At 30.4% G+C, this 21,958-nt stretch overlaps 1 protein-coding gene and 1 long non-coding RNA gene across 5 annotated transcripts in view; both read right to left on the bottom strand.

The window, feature by feature from the left end:
• Positions 1-21,958, bottom strand: part of LOC115882155 (lachesin-like) — a 450,816-nt gene that overhangs the window by 171,758 nt on the left and 257,100 nt on the right. The window lies entirely within an intron of this gene.
• Positions 1-21,958, bottom strand: part of LOC115882157 — a 260,637-nt gene that overhangs the window by 51,377 nt on the left and 187,302 nt on the right. The window contains exon 1 of one of the 3 annotated variants that reach the window (XR_004050159.1): positions 5,416-5,482. The exons of the other annotated variants lie outside the window; for them this stretch is intronic. This is a non-coding gene — a long non-coding RNA (uncharacterized LOC115882157). Of the gene's footprint in view, positions 1-5,415; positions 5,483-21,958 lie in introns of those variants that run through there. 3 annotated transcript variants of the gene reach the window in all.

Genomic DNA, 21,958 nt, shown 5'->3' with positions numbered 1-21,958 from the left:
GTAAAAGAATTCCAAAACTCAATAAAATATTAGGAAAATAAGTCTAAAATATTCTTTAAATTTGCAGATTTAACGTAAAAAAAATAAAAAAAAAACTTAAATTAACATGATAATAATTCTGTCTGCCTACTGCGACGACGTTTTTTCGATCACACGGTACTATACTGGGTATTTTTCAAAAGAAACTCCCCTATAATTTGCTTATTTTTTAGAAAAAAAACGAGATTTGGTATGTTAGATTTGCTTATAGATTGGAAGTATTCAGTTAGTTTTGCTCCTGTTTCATTCATTTATTCGATAAAAAACGACATTCTGAATAGAATGACACAACATATATGTCAACTTTTGACACTCGTTAGAAGAGAATAAATGTTACAGTAATTTAGCTCGAAATATCAATTATATGGTATCAAATTATTTGTAGTTCTTTCTATAAAAAAAATGAGTTATTAAAAGTCTGATTTCAGCATCAAAGCCAGGGAAAGACACGAAAAATATTAGACGATTAAATCTATTTTTTCAAAGCATCTTGATTAAAAATTATTGGTTTTAACACACAGCCTTGAACATATGGAGTAAAAAATACCGACGGTACCATTTAAAAATCAAAAGTTGCAGTCATTTCCGGTAAAACAGAAAGTGACGGAAAGTAATTGAAGTTCTTTTGAAGTTTCTATATAATGTTTATTAACAATTATTGATGTTTAAATATATTATTTAGTATACTGTTGCTATATATGTATATATTATTTTTTGTGTTTTATAGGCACTTGCATTTGAAGGGGAAAAACATGATCGGCCTATTGATTCACTGATTTTACAAAAGAGCACTGGGCGGCTGGTTGTTATCTGGTTCTTGCCATGTATTCTACATTTTTAATTCATAGGATTTAACAACTTATTGCCCCGTAGAGTTTATAAATTTTGTAGGGACCAGATAGACCTACCATAATATTGTAAAATCCTAAAATTAAAAAATTGGCGCTTATCAAGTTCTTTCCCTTGGGACCTTCATTTTTAATTGAATTCTAAGGTTTTTTCAAACTTATTTAAGTAGGGTTGTGTTGTTTGATGGACATTTTCAATGATGAATGTTTTTTCTTTTTTTTTCTTCGGTTGTGTTCCTTTGGGTTCATGTTAATTCTCTCATGACTGATTACTTAATAATTTAATATTATAATGTCATTTAAAACTTTTAAAGAAATCGTAAGAAATCAAACTCTTCTAGTTATTTATTTATTTATTTGTCAATTCTTTTCTCAAATTTAGGTTTATGTTGTTTGATGTGAAGTTTACATTAAGTTACCTATATTTTTTTCTTTGCTTGTCCGCATTGTTTATGTTCATGTTAATTTTTTCTCATGACTGATTTTGAAAATTATCCCTTGCTTTCTGATGGATGAACTACATCATCATTGAACAAGAATTAGTTAGTACCGAAAGTACCAAAGAAACAGAAAATCCCGGTTCCTTATAAGTGCTGTACCGAAATTCCCGGTTCCGAAAAAGAGCTCCGGTTCCGTAAACCTTAATACTAATATACCAAATTTCGTTTTATTATATGAGAAAATAAAAAGTTATCGGGGTGAGCCGCTTTTGAAAAACATCAGGTATACACAATGTAACTTGAACAAGGAATAAAAAAACACAAGGTTTTTAGACGAAGTAGAAACATTCGTATTTAAGAAACGCCCTCTTGTAAAACAGTTCTTGTTTCGTATAAAACTTCAGTCAATTCCATATTTTCTTTGCAACCTGAAGTGGAGTGAAATTTTCGGCTTGAAGAAACTGCACTTTCTTAAAATTAGTGTTATTGATATTAAGGTCGCCAACTTGGAGCATTCGTAGAAACTATCCAAGGAAAAGTTTTTAATTTATCTGTTCCGCGACTGCAGCGATTATCTTAGCCCGGCAAAAATATATTTTACTGTTTTTAAGACTAAATTACGTTCCCTTCTTTTATTAAATGCATGTCTACCACACTTTTGACTCGCATTATCTTTTGTCTTTGTTAATGTTTTATCTCTGTCCGTTTTGTACTGCTCTTTAAATATTTCATTCAGAAAATTCAGACGTGCTTTATTAAAGTAATTAGGTTTGCATTTTTATACATAATTGCTCTGTCTTTCGTTTTATTTTCAGGAAATTTGAAACCAAAAAATATCCGAAAATATACCGGGTATTTTTTTCAGATAAAAAAAAACTGAGATTTGGTATTTGTATGACATAAAATAGGATTCATTGACGTATTCAATAATTGTTTTCGGTGACTTCCTGTTTCACCGGAAATGACTACAACTTTTGATTTTTAAACGACAGCCTCGGTATTTTTTTACTCGATTTTAATAGAAAATGACATTCTGAATAGAATGACTACAACTTTTGACAACTTCAATTAAAAAAATAGCATTTTAAATTTCAATTTAGAGTGCCATGGCCATAAATGTAACGGCAATTTGCCTCGAAATATCAAGTGTGTGTATCAAATTATTCGTAAAAAAATGCTTTTTCAAATATGCCAATGAGCCACCCTCGTTCCATTTGAAAAAACTGAGTTATGATTAAAAATACGATTTGGACATCTTTTAAGTGGCGAGAACAAGACAAGAAAAAAATTAGATTATCAAATCTATTTTTCCAAGGCTCCTTGATTAAAAGTTAAAGTTTTTAACACAGCCATGCCACTATAGATTGAAATTTAAAATACGACCTCTTTAAGCGAGAATGTCAAAAGTTGACATATTATATGTTACACGATTTAGAGTGTTATTTTCTATTAAATAAAGTAAAAAAAAATATCGAGAGTACCATTTAAAAATCTAAAGTTGTTGTCATTCTCGGTAAAACAGGAAATGATTGAAAATAATTAAAAACGTGAATCAATCCTATACCGGGTGCGTCTCAAAAGTGACTCACCCCTATAACTTTATTTATTCAGATAAAACAACCAGATTTGGTATGTTAGTATATATGACATAAATTAGGATTGATTGACATATTCAATTGTTTCCGGTCACTTCCGGTTACACCGGAAATACCGACCAGGACAAGACACTAAAAACATTACACGATTAAATCTATATATCCAAGGCTCCTTGATTAAAAATTAGTGTTTTTAACATATCTATGGCACTCTAGATTGAAATGTAAAATGCAATTTGTTTTTGAGCGACTATGTCAAAAGTTGACATATTATATGTCATTCGATTCAGAGCGCCATTTTCTATCGAATTAAGTAAAAAAATACCGAGTGTGCCATTTAAAAAAGAAAAGTTGTAGTTATTTCCGGTGAAACAGAGGCCCGATTCTGTAAACACTTCTCTTGTCTAGTGACTCATCAATCGTATACAAATAGCATAGGCTAGACAGGAAATTTCTTGCTATGGAGCTTACAGAATCCCACTGCAGGAAGTGATAAAAAATAATTGAATATGGCAGTCAATCCTAATTTATATCATATAGGTACTAACATACTAAATCTCGTTTTTTTATCTGAAAAAATAAAAAAGTTATAGGGGTGACCCACTTTTGAGAAGCACTCGGTATACGGGTGGGCCACTCTTGAAAGCCCTCCCCCCCTCCACTCATTCTATATTCTAACTAAAATAATATCTTAGTGAGTTTTTTCAGAAAAACTGCGATACTCTGTCGTATAAATCAGATAACAATGCTTCGTGTAAAACCCTATTTACAGCATGAACGTGGATATTTTGTCATCTAATTTATGGCGCAATTAAAGGCAAGTTGTTGATGACAAACAAAGGAAGGGAAAAAATAAAATATATAACAGAAAGTGGTATCAAAGAGTAATTTGCATACAAATAGGAAAGTCGTGATCGAAGCTTTGTGAGGCCCTAAGCACAGTTTTACACACATTTAGCAAACACAAAATCGTGTCAAAAGCTCACTACCAAGTGGATCGGCTCCAAATTTGTGACGCTTCCCATCTATACAAACGATTTTTTTGCCCTACTTCCAACACGAAAGACCTATTGCCATATTTTTATGATTTATATACAGGGCAAAATTATCGTCTTTAAATTACAAAAAACAACTGAAATATTTTTCAAGGGAGAGAGATAGAGAGAACATAATTACTAATAATAATTATACTAGAATTAATTTGTATAAAATATAGTCTAAGAAAAAAACTTTAAAATATGTATGTTCTAGATATCTCAACTTTTGAGATCAAAAGTGGTAAAACTTAAAGATAACAATGTCATTAACAAACACCTTGATACACTTAGATATTTTACTAAGCCTCGTCTTTTAAAAATATCAACGATATACTAAGGTTTTAAATAAATATATTAAATGGTATTCAATTCTAATCAAAAGTATTCTTAAATAGTGTCCAGAGATGTTAACTGAACTGTATACATATCAAATATTTCTGAAGTACACAGTAAACAAAGAAAGAAATTTTCTATAAAACATATTTTTGGTTTTAATAATGATTTTTATAAGCTTAGCCATTGCCGAGTTAAAAAATTTCTATTAGATTTATGCCGGAACCCCATTAGCCAACACGCCACGCCACGCCACGCCACGCAACGCCACGCCACGCCACGTCACGTCACGCCACGCCACGCCACGCCACGTCATGAAGATCTGTGCGTATGTTTTTCCATTTAATTACATGTATTACGAACACATTAGGCAACACGACACCCAACGACATCCCACGCTACCACACGCGTGTCGTCTATCCCAGATCTCGTGTTTCCACGTCGCAACGCGTGGGTCCACGTGGACTCACGCGGGATAGCGTGGCGTGTGGCCTAATGGTGTCCCGGCTTTATCCATGTACCGAACACAAAAAAAAAACATTAGACACATAAAAAAACACAAAAATACCCCCAAATAATACGAATATCAAACGTTACTACACTCTCTACTAACTCTGTCTCCTGTCTAAATTAGGCATCAATCATCAAATTTTAGTTTTAAAACTTTTGATATAATAAACGGTGCTAAAGACGTATACTTCAAAGAGCTGTGGTTGTACTTTATAAATTAAATTAATATACAGAGAGCTCTCCCTTCTAAATACGCCCAAAAACTAGGTCCATTTTTAATTTTCTTAAATCATTAATTTTAGAAAAACAAAATACCTCTCCCCAACCCTGGATATTCTTAATTTATGCCACACACCATAGATATACTGCCGTGATAACGAAAAACCCTGTATCTTGCTTGTTAATAATTGCCAAAAAAGTACTTTTATGTAATATGACCATCTTGGAGCGAAAAAAAGTGTATATCATGGTGATTCCCAAATTAAAGCAAAATAAAATGTTTTTTCTCATTTAGTTGGAAAATACTTAATATTTTTAGTGGCACACTTACCTGCACTTAGTGGCACACTTACTAAATAAATAACTATTTTATACTTAAATCAAGTCAACTCACCATTTCGGATTGAGTTAATTCCAATTACACTTATCAATACACCACACAGAATCAAGCAATATCAAACACACAAATATACCTATAATATACACAAAAACACCATAAAGTAGTAATAATTATTAAACGGCTCTATTCGCACATCTAGGAAAACTGATACTGAGATGTATTAAAAAAAGAAAATTATAAACAACTGCTTGATTCGAAGGTTCGTTATTATAATCAATACTGTTTTCCACTCATACCTGAATTTAAAAAAAAACTAACAACAAAAAGTCTTTCTCGAATTCTGTATAAACAAATTACCTAAGAGTATCGAACACTGAATGACGTCAAATTATAATACACAGGGGAAAACAAATGTAACTTAACACTACTACGATGTTCTTTATTACAAAATTAATATACAGGGTGAAAATTTAAACATGAGGAAAACATTTAGAAGCGTATTCATTATAAAGGGTGGCCCAAACAAGTCTTTTTATTGCAACGCAATCTCTAGCCTTTCCATTTAGGTGCTAAAAATATAGCCACATATACATGGTGATCCGAAGTCCATAATAAAGGAAAACTATATTTTGTAACGTATTTTTTGTGTTTTTTTAGGTCTAAAACGTACTCTATGTGAATAAAAACTAAAAAAAATATAGAAAAAAGTGTTCATAGTTTAACAGAATTTGTAACGATACAAAAATCTTGTAGCAAAAATAAATGTTTATTGAATTTGTTTTATCCCAGCTTATATTTCATTTAAAATTGGTCATTAGTATACAGAGTGGCACCGTTATTTTCAGGCTACTTAAATGTAACCATGTAGATATATGAGTCCATCATAAAAGTAAATATATCTCATAAAATAAGTATATAACTTAACAAATATGGCGAAATTATCTAGCAAAATGGCTGCGATATGTTTTTCCACGTTCGGTTTTAACAATCAGAAATTATAGCTCCAGATAATGTGAGAGTACAAGAGACATCCTACAATGTAGTTTTAGAATCAGCTCCATTTTAATTTGTGTGTATGGCATTTGAGGGCTAATAAAGCAGTGACTATGATACACGCTAACTAGTTGGATGTAGTAATTATAATAGCGTTACAAAACACCGTTTTGTAAAGCTCTTCACATAGGGTGACCCACTTCTCCCGGAAAGCTCCATAACGGGTTTTATGTTACACACATCGATCCCATTTTAATGCAGTAAAAATAAATAATACATAAAACAAAGTTTCTACTTATTTATTTATTTTTATAGAGTTATTTATTGTAATGTATAATAATTGTGTTTTAAAATATAGCTGAACACGAAGAAAATTTAATTGTGAATTTATATATCTAAAATCGCAAATTTATTGTATGGATAAGGTTAGTTAGAGTTAAACAATATGTTCATACTATTTAAATAATTATTCATATAAGCTTAAAAAGCGAGACTTGAAACCCACACTTCTCGGTGGTGAATTTAAAAAAAAAATCTTTTACAGTTTGTTTTTAGATCTGTCAAAACAACTTATATCAAAAATTCAAGTTTTTCCCAAACGATCGTATTTGAAGGCCTATTTTCTTAGACTATTAATATTTAGCATCAACTTAGAATCTTATATAAAAAATTATTTTAAGAAAATTTCAAATGAAAAACTTGACGTTCTACTCAACACTTAGACGTTATGGTGCGTCCAGACCTGAGGAGTCGAGTGCGAGTCGAGTGCAAGTCGAGCGCGAGACATTCGAAATTCGCTAAGTGTGGACGGGTCTCGCAAGAGCCTCGCGACCGCACAGTGCTTCGTCCCATGGACAAAAATCAAAAAATAAGTTAAAATTTACTAATATCTGAATATATAATTTTATACTTATAGCAATGTTCAACCATCCTGTATATTATTTTTCACAAACAGCGTTTTTATTAGCAAATATTTTCACTAAAAATAAATTTTGCGATCATTATTTCATCAGTGAAAAGAATAACATTCATAGTAGTTCTGTATTTTATGGAGTTAAACGGGTACGTACTTAATTGAAAGCCACTATGGATATTGTTAAACAAGGTATGTACTTTAAATTTATTTCTAAACAAGTTCGTGATTGTTTAGTTTTTATTTATTTTTTAAGATGATTCTTAAATGGGTATAAAAATTTTACGTTTTAAAACTTCAAAAAGGCATTTAAAAAAAACATATCAAAACATATCGTATTTATTGAATATTTTTGTTGCCATATTCATACACTTTTAATTTTTGTATAGTTTACCTGCGTCTGCTTGCGACGAACTTTATTTTATAATACTTTTCAGATGAAGTAAAATTGATAAGCAATGCCGATCTGGCTAATACTTGGCTTGATCATAAGGACAAGAACTCAAAATTATTTGTATTTCAAAAAATATGTTCTTATTAGATATTGCTTATTAGATATGAACCTTCCAGGCAAATGAGACATCACTTGTGCCTGAAAAAGTCCACTATGTTGGAGCGAAACGTCGCATAAAAAAAGTGTGCATCTTTCAATTTATTATAAAATCTCATACCCAAGAAAAGGAAAAAATAATATATGGATATGGTCTATTAAAGAGGTAACTATTAACACCCGAACCCCTCATACCGACAAAATGAACAGTAACAACGCGAAAAAGTAACATATTAGAAAATGATGTACAGAAATATCTTATATGTGAGGATACTTGTGATACTACCTGTGATTTGGATACTATAAATTTGGAAGATTCTGTCAGCAGTGATTTTCCTGAATCAGAGTAGTTACGATCTATGCATTTTGTTGTCCTTAAGTAAATTTATAGTATCTTAAGTTTTTTTTAATTAAATATAACATTAATGTTTCTTTTTCATTAAAGAAAAACATTTTTATCTTATATTACGCTTATATTGTAGGAATCATGTTCTAATGTTATTTCAATTCTTTTTTATCACAGGAATTTATTTAATACTTACACCGTTCTCATACTATAACTTATTATTTGCTTAGATGGAACACAGCTCCAACATTATTATTATTTATAAGATTATTTTTTCATAAACGTGGGACTAAGAACATCATCATTTAGTACAATGAGAGTACTCATCATTTGTTTCAAATACACCTAGTTTGAATAAATTGCTTACAATAAAAGAGAAGTTTTAGATTTTTGTCCTCTAGAGCCATATGTTCGAAGCACTGTGGACCGTCTCGCGAGACAACCTACGGAGCCTCGTTGCTATCCGTCCCATGTCGGTTTTTCGACGGCCGATCAAAGAAAGCTCGCGGCCAAGTCTGGACCAGTGCCTTCTATTAAAAGATCAGCCTACGGGCGGACTTTTGTTTACTTCATCAGCTGTACATACTTAGATATTGGGTTAGATTCCGTTTCATATTTTGTCTGTTGATTTTTGGTTTTAACTCTTTGATTTTTGGTATTATTTATTATTGTAGTGCAAAAACTAATTATTTTGGTGTTGAAGTGACATAAACTACTACCAGATATATGGTCACTCTCGGTTTCTGCATAAAAAATAGAAATTTTAAAAATTACACGTTGTGCAAGTGATTTAACCTAAAAGTGCCCATACATTTTTACTTATCGTGATTTTTGTGTGTGTTTTTAAGACTCTAACAATTCATCAAAAGCTTTTAAGTGGAGTGTGTTATTGGTGCTATGCCTCATCTTTGTTGTGTTCCTGGTGGAAAGGATAGTTATTATACTAGGCAGCCTAAAGTGTCCGGAAGAGCAAGAAAAAGTGGGTACGAGTTATAAATCAAGAGAATTTTATTGAAAATATCTTTAATAAATTTAAAAATAATATTCTCCCATGATGGTATTAATGAAAACTGGACAATTATGTTTATCTTATTCATATTGTGGAATCTCCACTCCAAGTGTTGCTGGTTCAGCTTCGATAGATTCAAACACGTAAGTAGGTATTATGAACTAGGGAAAAATAAAGAATATGTGTATTAGAGATCATGAAAAAGATTATTATTTTGAGTTCAAATTTTAAAAAAGATTTTTGTAAAGACAAGACTGATACAGTTTAAAAGAATGTGTTTTTGTTTGATAATATATAATGTATGTTAAGCATAACATATATTTGTTCAGTAATTTTTAATGAATAGTATTGATTATTTATAATACCAAATTAATATCAAATATTTAAGTGATGGCTGAATACAATATGAATAAAATAACAATAAAATTGGTATATTTGCATAATACAAAATTAAGTTTTAAGAATAAAGGTGTTACTAAAAATACTAAGAAATTCATATTTCTTTGTTTTAATTGGTCTAATGTTATTTACATTTTACGTAAGAATTATACCGTATCATCGAAAAAAATCGGCGTCTAGTTGGCTTGGAAATGAACATCGATGACCTTCCCTAAATAACTGTACACATAAAATAATTAACTAGAATTTTACAATCTTGGAAAATTTGATATTCTTGAACCTTGATTCTAAATATTCTAAATTTTTTGATTTTCTTGGAATTTAGGTTCGGGAAAAACGCTGATTGATTTTTCATGATTTTTATTTGGTTTAAAAAAACGGTTCGGCTAACATTATAGCCTCCATCAGTGTTGTGTCATATGAAAAAAATAGTGTCGAATATAATCCAAAAAATTGCATATAAAATATTCACACCACGCACATAATGTTTACTGCGTATAGTCATGTAGATAATTTTAGTGTTAAGAATAATAATTTCAAAAAATATGTGGTCATCTTTTGATAAGTTTATATTAGTTTATTAATTGCAGTAAACATTATGAGGTGTGAATTATATTGTATATGTAATTTTTTGGATTATATTCGACACTATTTTTCTCATATGACACAACACTGTGAAGGCTATAGTTAGCCGAAACGTTTTTTTTAAACCAAATAAAAATAATGAAAACCCAAATGAAAACTTAATCAGCGTTTTTCCCGAACCTAAAAATCCCAAGAAAATCAAAAATTTTAGAATAATTTAACATATAAAATGCCAGCGATCTTCAGTTCATAGCCATCGCTGACGCCTTTTTTTAGATAATATTGTATTATTTGTAACATAGTTTATTTGCCAAAGTATTTATTACTATAAATAGGTATATATGTTGTAGTTATTAACTGTATATTATGTATATTTCATTTAAACTATATCATTTTTAAAATACAAACCAAAAATCTGAGGAATAATTATGTTTTCCATGTATTCTACAACATATTTATTAATCCGTTATATCTAACTAGCGTGACGTCATAAATCTCGCCCGTAGGCTGATCTTTTAATAGAAGGCACTGTCTGGACGTGTTTTTGGTAGGCTCGCTCGACTGCGAGATATTAGCTCTGATATTAGTGCCATATTGAAATGGAGACTTGGACGGAAGATCAGCTGAAATTTATCGATTCATATAAAGCAAAATCAATATTTTAATAGAATCCAAAAGATAAAGAATATTTAAAAAAAAACAATAAACACGATGCGTAGGTAGATATTTTACAATCGATGAATAAAACTTGAGAAGAATATAAAAAAATTATTTCTCTACTCTACCAACATACAGGAAGGAGATTATTATAGGAAGTTTAATTATTATTGAATCTTGTTACCTAGTAAATTAAATACATAGGGTGAGCTAACTATAAAGTTCATTATTTCATTTGTTTTGATAATTATTAAAAAGTGTTTTAGAATTATTAAAAAAAATAGAAAAACTGTAGAGAAGGTTAAGATACACATTTTAAAATTATTATAGAGTACACAGGGTGGTTTAAAATAGTGTTACGGATATAACATGTTTTTTTAAATGTAATACCCTATTTTTTATTTTATTTTTAGATTGTGCGTAAAATTTTATTTTACGCACAATCTTTTTTTCTAACTTTTTTTTAAGTATAATGCGAGGTATAATGTTATATACCTAAAATGGTATACCCCTAAAACTAATAGTTTTTGTAATATTTCAATTTGATTAAACAAAAAATGTTAGATTTCAGTGTTGTAAGAAATTGTCAGTCATGCTATTGTTTCTGAAGTTGGAGTTCTAAAATTTGTTAGGATAGTTTTATAGGGACGAAGAAAAAGATATAGGTAAAGATATTTGTATTACATGCTACATTGTGTTCAACATATATTTATGAATTTCCCTATGTATTATCATTTTTTTTAATAGAATTTGCAAATTTTGCATCACTGACGCTTTCTACCGTACCGAAATCTAACATTTCCTTAAACAAATTGAATTATTCCAAAATCTATTATTTTAGATATATAATATGATATGGAAAAAAAATACCGAACTGTACGTAGAATCTAATAATAAAATAAAAAATAGAGGGTATTCCCATTAAAACATACCTATATCCGTAACACTTTTTGAAGTACCCTGTATACTCTACAGTAATTTTCAAATGTGCTTCTTAACCTTTCCTATAACTTTTCTATTTAACATTTTGTTTTAAAAACGAATTTTGTCAAAGATGTCGTGTCTGGAAACAAATGAAGGGCAAAAGGGGAAAAAATCGACGACGAATAAAATACGACAAACCAAATATCATGATTGACACAATATCAATTAAAGATACAAAAAAATATTACTTATTATATGCGTTATTATTTGCTGCAGGTTTTTCATCGGACATGTTTACACAAACCGGCCACCTTTCACTACGATCCAACTTGCTTGCCTCGTGGCAGGCTTGCATCAAAAAATGGATAGAAAATGTCTTGCTCTCGTCTCGCACTCGTCTTGCTCTTGCCTCGCTCTTGTCTCGCTCTTGTCTTGCTCTCGTCTCGCACTCGAATCCTCAGGTCTGGATGCACCATTATACTCTATATTTACTTACACTCTGAGGCCTGTGACATATGGACAAAATTATTAAAGTTATTACATATTCCTTCATGCATGCTAATTAAAGCAGGTAACTCCGGGATTACAATTTTTCTGGCTGACTGAATATAGTTTCCTGGGAGGCATTTTTTCGTCCACACATAAGGTGGTTTCGTCCACACACTTCCTATCTTTTGACTGAACAAGTAAGCCTCAGAGGTATTAGACTAGATTTAGAGGTAGTTATGTGTAGATGTGGCTTAAGAATATAAGCTTATACATTTATATAAGTTTAAACCAAAGAAGGACATTTTATATCACTTAATGTAAAAAGATCTTTCTTTTTAAATCAATCTACATTCATTTTCATTACATTTACAATTCTGATATTATGGAATTACGCCAACTAAAATGAAAGGCAAATATTTTGTATATTTCGAATCTAATTACTTTAAGAAAAGAATTCCTGACGGTCTGGGAGACAATATTTGCTGAACAATTTAAACCGAGACAGAGACATTGCATTAAAACAAAGCTAGGGCTAATGTAAGCCGAAAGTGTGGTAGACATGCTTTTAATAAAAGGAGCGACGTAATTTAATTAAAAAAACGAGTCTGCCTGCTACAATGAGGTTTTTTTTTTGTACCAAAACTACAGCAAGCAGTCAATATAGAAACTAGAACTTTTTAATTTCGAAAAAAGTCATTTTAACAATTTTTTTTTAGTTTTCGCGATACACGTTTAGACCTAAATTTTCATATCACGGTATTTGAGATATTCTACTATAATTTATTAAACAAAAGTAGTACACCTTCGAAAATAAAGAACCTGCTATATAAATAAATATATTGCGTGCTAATACTGCAGGGAAAGAAAATACTAAATCATTAGAACTAAAAATACAATTCTAAAGTTAGCATTCACCTTAGATGCAATAAATTTTTAATACGTCGGGCTGATTTAAAATCGCATTGGAAAATTATGACCCTGCGTTTTACAACTTATTTATAGTCGTATTATGACAGTTAAATGCAACATAATTTTATTTCACCTTTAATTACTTTGGATCAAATGAAACTATTTTAATTATCATATAGTTCATTACGCGATTCGGAGGCATTAAATTAATTATAAGCATAATTTGCTCTCTGTAATATTAGAGAAATTCCCATTAAATATTATAATTTAGAAAAACTTAACATTTTCAAATTTGAATAACGCAGTCTAGTATTCAAGTTTTATGTTTGCAAACTAACCAACAACAAAACACTTAATTATGCTTATTAAGTTATACTACTTACTACCTTTCTTTCCCTAATAAAAGTGTAATTAAAGTAGGAAATTAGTAAATAATTTTATTTTGAACTCGTTTAATATATTTTACCAAAAAAATTCATTAATCATAGATATATCCAGTTTAATTATTAATTTATAATACTATCATTAAAATATATTTTTAAATAATTCAAGCTTAAATCCCCACCCCCCCCCCCTAATAAATATATATTGCATATTTCAAGTTTAATATTTTGCAAAAATTTTCAGAGATATGTTTATTGAAACAAAATATTTATAATGAAAATACCTATATTTATAAATATTTGTATATTAATATATATTAAGCCCACTAGATACAGACATTCCTAACAATCAAATTATTTGAGTATTTAATTTTAATTTCTACTTCAAAAAATAAATTAATAAGGTCTTGGAACATAAATCCATTACTAAAATAAACAGTCCATAATTTTATAGACTGAGTAGATAATTGGAATGAAAATCATTATTAATTGTACATTTATTAATAAGCAGACCTACAAAAGTTCGAACAATTATTATGTTGACTTTTGGTTCAATTAGAGTTTCAGTATTACGTTAATTAAATTTTATAATGAAAGTAAGATAAGTACAATTGATTTACTTCCATTTGGAAGGAAGTATCAAAGTTGATTGGATTTTACTAATATTATACTATAATTAGAGATTTTTTTAATATAAATATAGCACAAAGCGAGCGTATAAACACAAAATTTTCATATATTTTAAAGTTTAAGATATTTTGTTCTAGTGGACCGTTTTTGGTCAGTTGAAGACAAACATTTTTTTGTAATATTTACATTAAAACCTTGCCTTTGCTTTTGATTCTAGTCAATAGACCTAGTAAGTTGTGTTCGTGAAGATTTGCTTCGTTTAATCTTCGTCTTACAGGCCGTTCACTTACATGTACGTTTCTTGAGGTGCGTTCACACAGGCTGCGCCGCTTCGCGCCGCGCCGCGCATATCACACTTCAAAAGTATATGTTAAAAAATGTTTGGCGCGGCGCGGAGCAGGTGTGAACGCAGCTTTAGGTGCATTTTATTATAAATTTGAAAAGCTGGCAAGCGGCGATTTCTTAGTCTCAATTTGAAATTCTCATACGAAGGTTTCTGGACGTCTAGCATATGAACTTGTCTCGAGGAAACGACTGCACTGTACTTCGTACACGCCTAAATCTGTTAGCAACATAACTTTGATGTCTATCACCTTCAATTAAAGCAACTATAGCGGATACAAATACTAGACTTAAAACCATCTTTGCTGGATTGAACACACATCTCTGCAGATTTGGATACATAAGATTTTTAAATGACAGTGACATTACATAAATAATAAACACTATTTTATAGGTCTGTTGATTGGGACCAAAAGCAAAGGTATGGTTTTAATGTAAAATGTATTCTTCAAACGCAAATATCTAAAAAGAAATAAAGCTGTTGGGATGAAACCAAAAATAAACTATCGAGAAACCAAATAAAAAAATAAATACTAAAAAAAATATGAGAAAATTATTTTCAAATTCTTTGCTTATTTAACATATTCTATGGGTTGCAAATTTTCACCAAAATAACAACATTTTGTGTTCCTTCGTATAACAGATGGTGACTTTTTATTTTTAATTTAGAAAGAGATACTAAAAAGTCAACAGTGTGTATACATTTTGTTTGGTGTAAAAAAAAACAATGAATACAGAACAACAAACAAAAAATGTAATATACCAAATACCCTGTGAATGCGATAAATTTTACATTGGTGAAACATCTAGACCCTTAAATGTTAGAATTAAAGAACATAAAGATTATTTAAGAAAGGGAGATTTTCACAAATCTAAGATTTGTCAGCATTCATGGGACACAGGGCACAGAATAAATTTTAATAACGCCAAAATTATGATGAAAGAAGGGATAGCCTCTAAAAGAAAAAGAAAAGAGGTTTCTTTAATTCAATCAAATAAAAATAAATGTATTGCTACATGCTGTAGATGTTAGTAATGTATGGCAATCGCTTCTTTGATTTTAAAGAACATAACATAAATAAACATAACATACGTAAAATTTAAAAATAATCATACAGAAAGTTTGGGGCTTTTTGGTTTTACCTTATTAAGTAATTGTTATCAGGTAGAAATTGTTAATTTTGAAGTTTAACTTGACATAATGTCATTTTAACAGAACGTCAACGGTTTCTTGTAGACGTATCTGTTTTAAAAATGTAAAGTGTTCTCGAATAGTTGAATTTAAATATTTTAAATAGTTTTTTCTTTCTTTATTCTTTATATTTTTTTGCTTCCGATGACGGAAAGAGAAAACTTTCCGAAACGTTAAGCATTTTTTCTTTGTTAGGCAAATTTTTATAACTGTAAACATAACTTCTGACAAGCAGCGTCTTTTTAGGTTTAACGCAGAAATGTTTACAAAAAATAACTATTTTATTTTGTAGATTTTTCTTGCAGTGCAGTGGCGAAATACTCTAAAGGATTTTTTTGGAGAGATGAATCCGCCATATAAATATAGACATTCTTTGTATATTATATTGTTTTATACTGTATTGTGTTGTAAAAAAAGGACTGAACTCGAAAAGATCTTGAATCAGTTAACAAGTTTAATTAAATAACGTAAAATTCAGTTTATTATATCAGCAGATAAACAGTGTTTCTTTCCAGGTCGTAATGATAAAAGTCGGTTTTCAATTATGCCGTATAATTTTGATTTAATTTAAACTAGCAGCGTGAAAAGTTACATGGCCAAAACTCAAGTTAAGTTTAAATTTGTTAGAATGGTATTTCCCAAAGAAAATATGAAGAATAAAACTGGAACGAGGACGGTTTTCAAACCTGAAACTGAAGATGAAACTTTTATTAACAATTTAATCAGATTTTAAATATTTAAGGTCTACCGTCCTCCTTTCATACTACGAAATGTCAACGTTATCTGGCGATTTACTGATACGACTTCACTTTGTGAGCAGGTTTCCATTTAGGTCTGTACCTTATTTGTTCTTCAATAATGAAACAACGAAGTTATATCTTATATTAAACAAATTAGCTAATTAAATCCTAAAATACTTTCGTTTTGTATTGTCTCAAGGGTGACAAAAACTTACAGAAACATTATAAAAATAATTTATATACAACTAGGTACCTTAAAAATAAATTTTAGACATGTCTTTAAGTAAATATAATTTTAAACATATATTTTGTTTTTTACATAGATTTAGGAAGGTTTTTTATTTTTACCATTTGTTAATATACAGTAGGTCCCCGGGTTGTCTTTACAAGAAGAGAATTTTTTTTATTAACATTTTGAAAAAAATGCATTGTTCATAAAAAATGTTTTAAAATGGTTTATCCCCTTTATACTTTTCTAACTACCCATACAATTTTAGAGGAAATGAAAAAAAAATTGGTCAAGTGCGAGTCGGACTAGCGCGCGAAGGGTTCCGTACCATTCAATAGACAGTTAAAGCACGGCCAAAGACGTAGACGTAAACGTATCGTTTGACATGTACGCTTGCGCAGTGAGAAATTGACTTGCGTTTACGGATACGTGATACGTATCTTTACGTGCCTTTACGTACGTACAAAACGCAAACGTATCGAGCCGAAGAAGTTTCGATTTTCACCAGAATGATGCCGAACGTACAAATTCACAAACAACTCGTTTCCACAACTGGCTAGTAATGAAGTTATTTCATAAATTTTTGGGCCAGTGTAACAGAACTGGGCCTATTTTATTACAATAAATTAGTATGAAAATATTAAGCATCATAATAAACTCATTTTGGAATATATTTAATTAAATACTAGTTCTTAGCTAAAATACCTATGAGGATTCTAAAAGATGGAATTTAATGAATAATCATAAAACTGTGTCGGTTTTCCAATATTTTTTATTACTAAGAGCATTTTAAGTTGTAAGGACAACTTTCTGTAATAAAATAATTTCCATTTATAATTTTCTTCATTTTTCGATATTACTTTTATAAATTTAATGTGGAATCAATGGAATAATAGATATCCATTTTCAGTTTTAAAATTAAATAAGTTGTTTCACAAAATAATTTACAATTACAAATACACCATTTGCGTTACGCCGTTACGTACCTCAAAATACTTGCTTTAACTCTTGTTTACATGACAACGCAACGGCAGACGTAACGTAGGTTTCTGCGTTACGTGTCGAGAGATACGTATACGTATTGTGCCTTGCTTTAACTGGCCATTATCTATAAAACATTAGATACTATATTATTATAAACTATTTTTCCGATTTAGCTGAAATTTTGAATGCGCGTATAAGTAATTTAAAAAAAAATTAAGAAACACATTACTAAAAATTGTATTAATCAATAATAAATATGTAAAAATTAAAAAAAAAGGATTGAAAAAAAGTCGCCTCGGCTAGGATTCGAACCTGCCTTACTACGGCTCCAACGTCATAGCAGCGTAAGTCCTAACGCTTTAACCACGCGGCCACCGATGACTTGAAAGATTCTATGTAAAATTCTTACTTAAATGATAATGTTTAGTGAAAGTACTTTTTTATTTATAAACATTTATTTAATTCGGTTTTTAGTATTTGTTCTTATAGCGGCAACATAGATACATTATCCGTAAAAATTTCAACTGTCTAGCTATAACGGTTCATAAGATAGACCTTTGTGACAGACGCACGGACGGACAGACAGCGAAGTCTTAGTAATAGGGTTCCCGTTTTTACCCTTTGGGTACGGAACCCTAAAAATGAAAATATGGTTGATTTTTTCAAAGTTCTAAAAACCAAAGGGCGTTTCTACGGCAATATAATTTCGATTCCATTCTTTGAGTTATTATTAATTTTGATTAACGTCATATTCGTGGCTGTTGTAAAGTGTAACATTTTCGGATAACTATTATCACCTTTTCTGTAGAATTGTACTATATATATTTTGTGTGCTTGTTTAACGTTTTTTAAACTGCACAAAATAAGATGTTAAATAAAATTCTATCAATAAGTATCTATGAAAGAATGAAAATGAAATTATATTACCGTAGAACCGGGTTTTGATTTTGACCATGTTCAACTATATTTTCATATCTTCTTAAATTTTCTCTAAAACGATATGGAAATTTGGAAAACTGTAAATAATAAGCAAAACTATTTATGAGGAATTATTTTTTCTCAAAATTTCAATAATATTTTTTTTCCTCTTGTTAAGACAATCCGGGGACCTACTGTAGAAATATAAATGCTGAAAACTCTGATATCTCTGTTTATGATACTTTGGAATTAATCCCATAATTCGCACTTTATAATCGAATCTTTAAGCATTAGTAGTTAGTTTGTGGTTTTAGAATAAAGTCCTTGAATGAAGACCGTGATATGCCTGTACACCTGTCTGTTTCTCCAGTGAACATTCTGTTTTTTCCTGGTCCAGTGTTTTACTGAGTATTCCCAGTACTGGCAGTGGACAAAGACAGGGCCTATTTTTCATCTGGTCGGGCCCTAAGGCCCAAGCAAAAATTCGAGCCCTCTTTTCCGATAAAATTCAAAAATTATGAATATTTTACAACCTTTAACGGGCCCCCCAGACCACCGGGCCCCAGGCCAGGGCCTTATGGGCCTTATGGTAAAATAGGCCCTGCATGTACTGATTTCTTTCGAAAATCGACAACTATGAAACTATGAACTCTTCCTGGACACAAACGGTACATTGTGAGACAGAAAATTGTAGAGAGAAACAAGCCCTATAACATAGGATATAACATTTTAATGAACAGTGCTGTCCATAAAATCAATAAAATGAAAAATATACGAAATAATATGCATGTACTGATTTCTTTCGAAAATTGACAACTATGAAACTATGAACTCTTTTTGGACACAAACGGTATGGGCCTTATGGTAAAATAGGCCCTGGACCAAGATAGGATTCCGATAATCTTTGTTTTGCTCGTTCATCGGCTTTTTTGCCTCTGTGGCCCGGCACTTAGGAAAATTTAAATCTGTTCCTTTCTACCAGTGTCCCAGTTCACTCAGACATTCCAAGAGAAGTATCGACGATACATTTGGGCTCATAAACGCCTTAAGTACCGCCTAACTGCCTCAGTACCTGAGTAAGCTCTACTGTTGTTTTCTCTCGCGTTGTAGAATGGCGAAGATTTCGCTTTAGAATTTAAAATATATATCTTTTTTCTAAGTTTTCATTTGTATGTTTGCCATTTTTATTTTGAAATATTAATATTGAAATATAAAGTGTAAAAACTTTCAATCTGTTAACTTAGATGAAAAATGATATTAAGAAAATCTCAAATGAAAAACTTGACATTCTGCTCTGACTCGTCTATGTTAACCTACACTCTGAGGCCTGTGATATATGGGCAAAATTATTAAAGTTATTACATTTTCCTCCATGCATGCTAATTAAAAAAAAGGTAACTCGGGGATTACAATTTTTCTGGATGACGCTCTTTCCACATTAATTAATTTGAAGTTTGCTGCGGTTTTCCGACGGTTTGCCCAATCTAATATCAGGATAATAAAAAGTGATGACCACAGATATTTTTTATCCCTATATATTTCGGGCTCTAGTCGCCCCGAATTTTACAGATGTTGGATACTTTCGAGGCTGAGATTCGCGTGAAAAATGGCTGACAGAAAAAAGGAAAGTGAAAACATTCTTCTCATATTTTTTATTCGGCTTTAAAAGTTAGATGGCGACAGATGTATAAGGATCTTGATTTTTCCATTATTTATTGGACCAGATCTATCAATTTTATATCTCATTTTTTCACTTCCTAAAGATCTCTTAATAATATATTACCTAGGAAAAAAATAAAAATAAATGTAATTACCATTTGCAGTTGGTTCTCCCATTTCCAATTATGGTATAGCCTCCCTCATATATTTAGATAATCTCTTTGTAGTTGGGCTCATTGTTGTATATTTTTGGCTATACGGGCCAAAGTTTTCCCTGCTGATTTCCTAATATCATGGTCCCATCTCAGGTTTGGTCTCTTAATTCCTCGTGGGTACCATGCTGTAATGTTTGTGGTCCATTTGTTGTCCGTCCGTCTTGCCAGGTGTCCTGTCCTTTGCCACTTGAGAGATTTGATTCTATTGATGACATCTATTACCTGGGTCTTTTCTCGTACCCACTCTATTCTTTTACGGTTTTTCTTAGCAAAATGTAACATCTCTGTCTATAAACCGATCCTGCATATAAAAATAAACTAATAAATACACTTCAATTCTAAATAAAAATAATTAAAAAAAGTGAATAGTACACAGGGGTGTAAAAAGATTGTATACAAAACTTCATGGGTTATGCATGTAAAAATAAAGGAAACAGTCCCTATACATATATTATGCTCTAAGATGCTTCCTAAGAAAGTTACATATTACTCCTTGCAAGCTTTTACAGCCCTTACAGTCCTCAGTTAAAACATATCTTGATTTTTTTAAGCTTATCTGATATATAACATATAACTACATTGTAACTTACTTACATAAAAAGCCCTAGTCTTTTTAGGTCATATGTTGAAATAACTGTGTAAATTAAGATAAAAAAATATAATTAATTTGATTTAAAAGTCCACAAACATTTCTTGCTTTTATTATATATTCTTCTTCTCTATTTCAATGCCAGAAAGAACGTCTTCGACAAAAACACAAAAATCCCATCTTTGAGACGGGTTTCAATATTATAAAATGAAGATAATAAAATGAGCTAAAGCACAAATTCTCAAGTGATTAAATTACAAAGTAATAAGATTCCAAAGTGTTGTCCACAACTCGAGAACTATTTTAATTAAAGACAAAAAAGTGCGCAAGTCGCAGCTTTAATAGAAAAGCCACTAGGAAATATAATACTAAAATCGGAAAATATATCTGAGAAAAGTGTCAAAGTTGTAACATCTGCTAAGAAATATTTTATATTCTAGGGACATTTTTCGACGAAAAATTACTTCCAGTAAATAATCACATAGTTGAAATTTGGATATTACACTTTATATGTACATTTTCTAGCATTAAGTCAATAATATAGTGTTATTTTTGTTAAAAACGTTTAATATGAAATAATTGACTCGTGAATTTATAGAAAACTATAAATTACACCTTTAATAATTTTAATTACAAAATTTTCAACTACAAATTATATGTTGTAAATTATTATTAACTACTTAACGAATAAAATAAATAAGCTTGAAGTAATAACCTAGATTTGTATAATTTATCATGCTTGTCCTAAGAAGAACTTTAGTTTTTTACCAACGCTAATTTACTGTGAGATTCTGTGTCTGACTTTTGAATAATTGTATCAAATCTGCGTTCAAATCCTCTTTCCAAAAGGAATAAAAATTAATACCAAAACCATTCATTGTATTTCGTTTCAGTTCAGTTCCTGTTGATATTAGAAAGTTTAACACGGTTAATTAAATAAGG

This window comes from Sitophilus oryzae, unplaced genomic scaffold, assembly GCF_002938485.1.
Source record: "Sitophilus oryzae breed Bouriz unplaced genomic scaffold, Soryzae_2.0 scaffold_177_pilon_pilon, whole genome shotgun sequence".
In the NCBI taxonomy this organism is placed as follows: domain Eukaryota; kingdom Metazoa; phylum Arthropoda; class Insecta; order Coleoptera; family Curculionidae; genus Sitophilus; species Sitophilus oryzae.
Note: the sequence above shows the minus strand (reverse complement) of the source record. Positions and strands in the feature narration are given on the sequence as shown.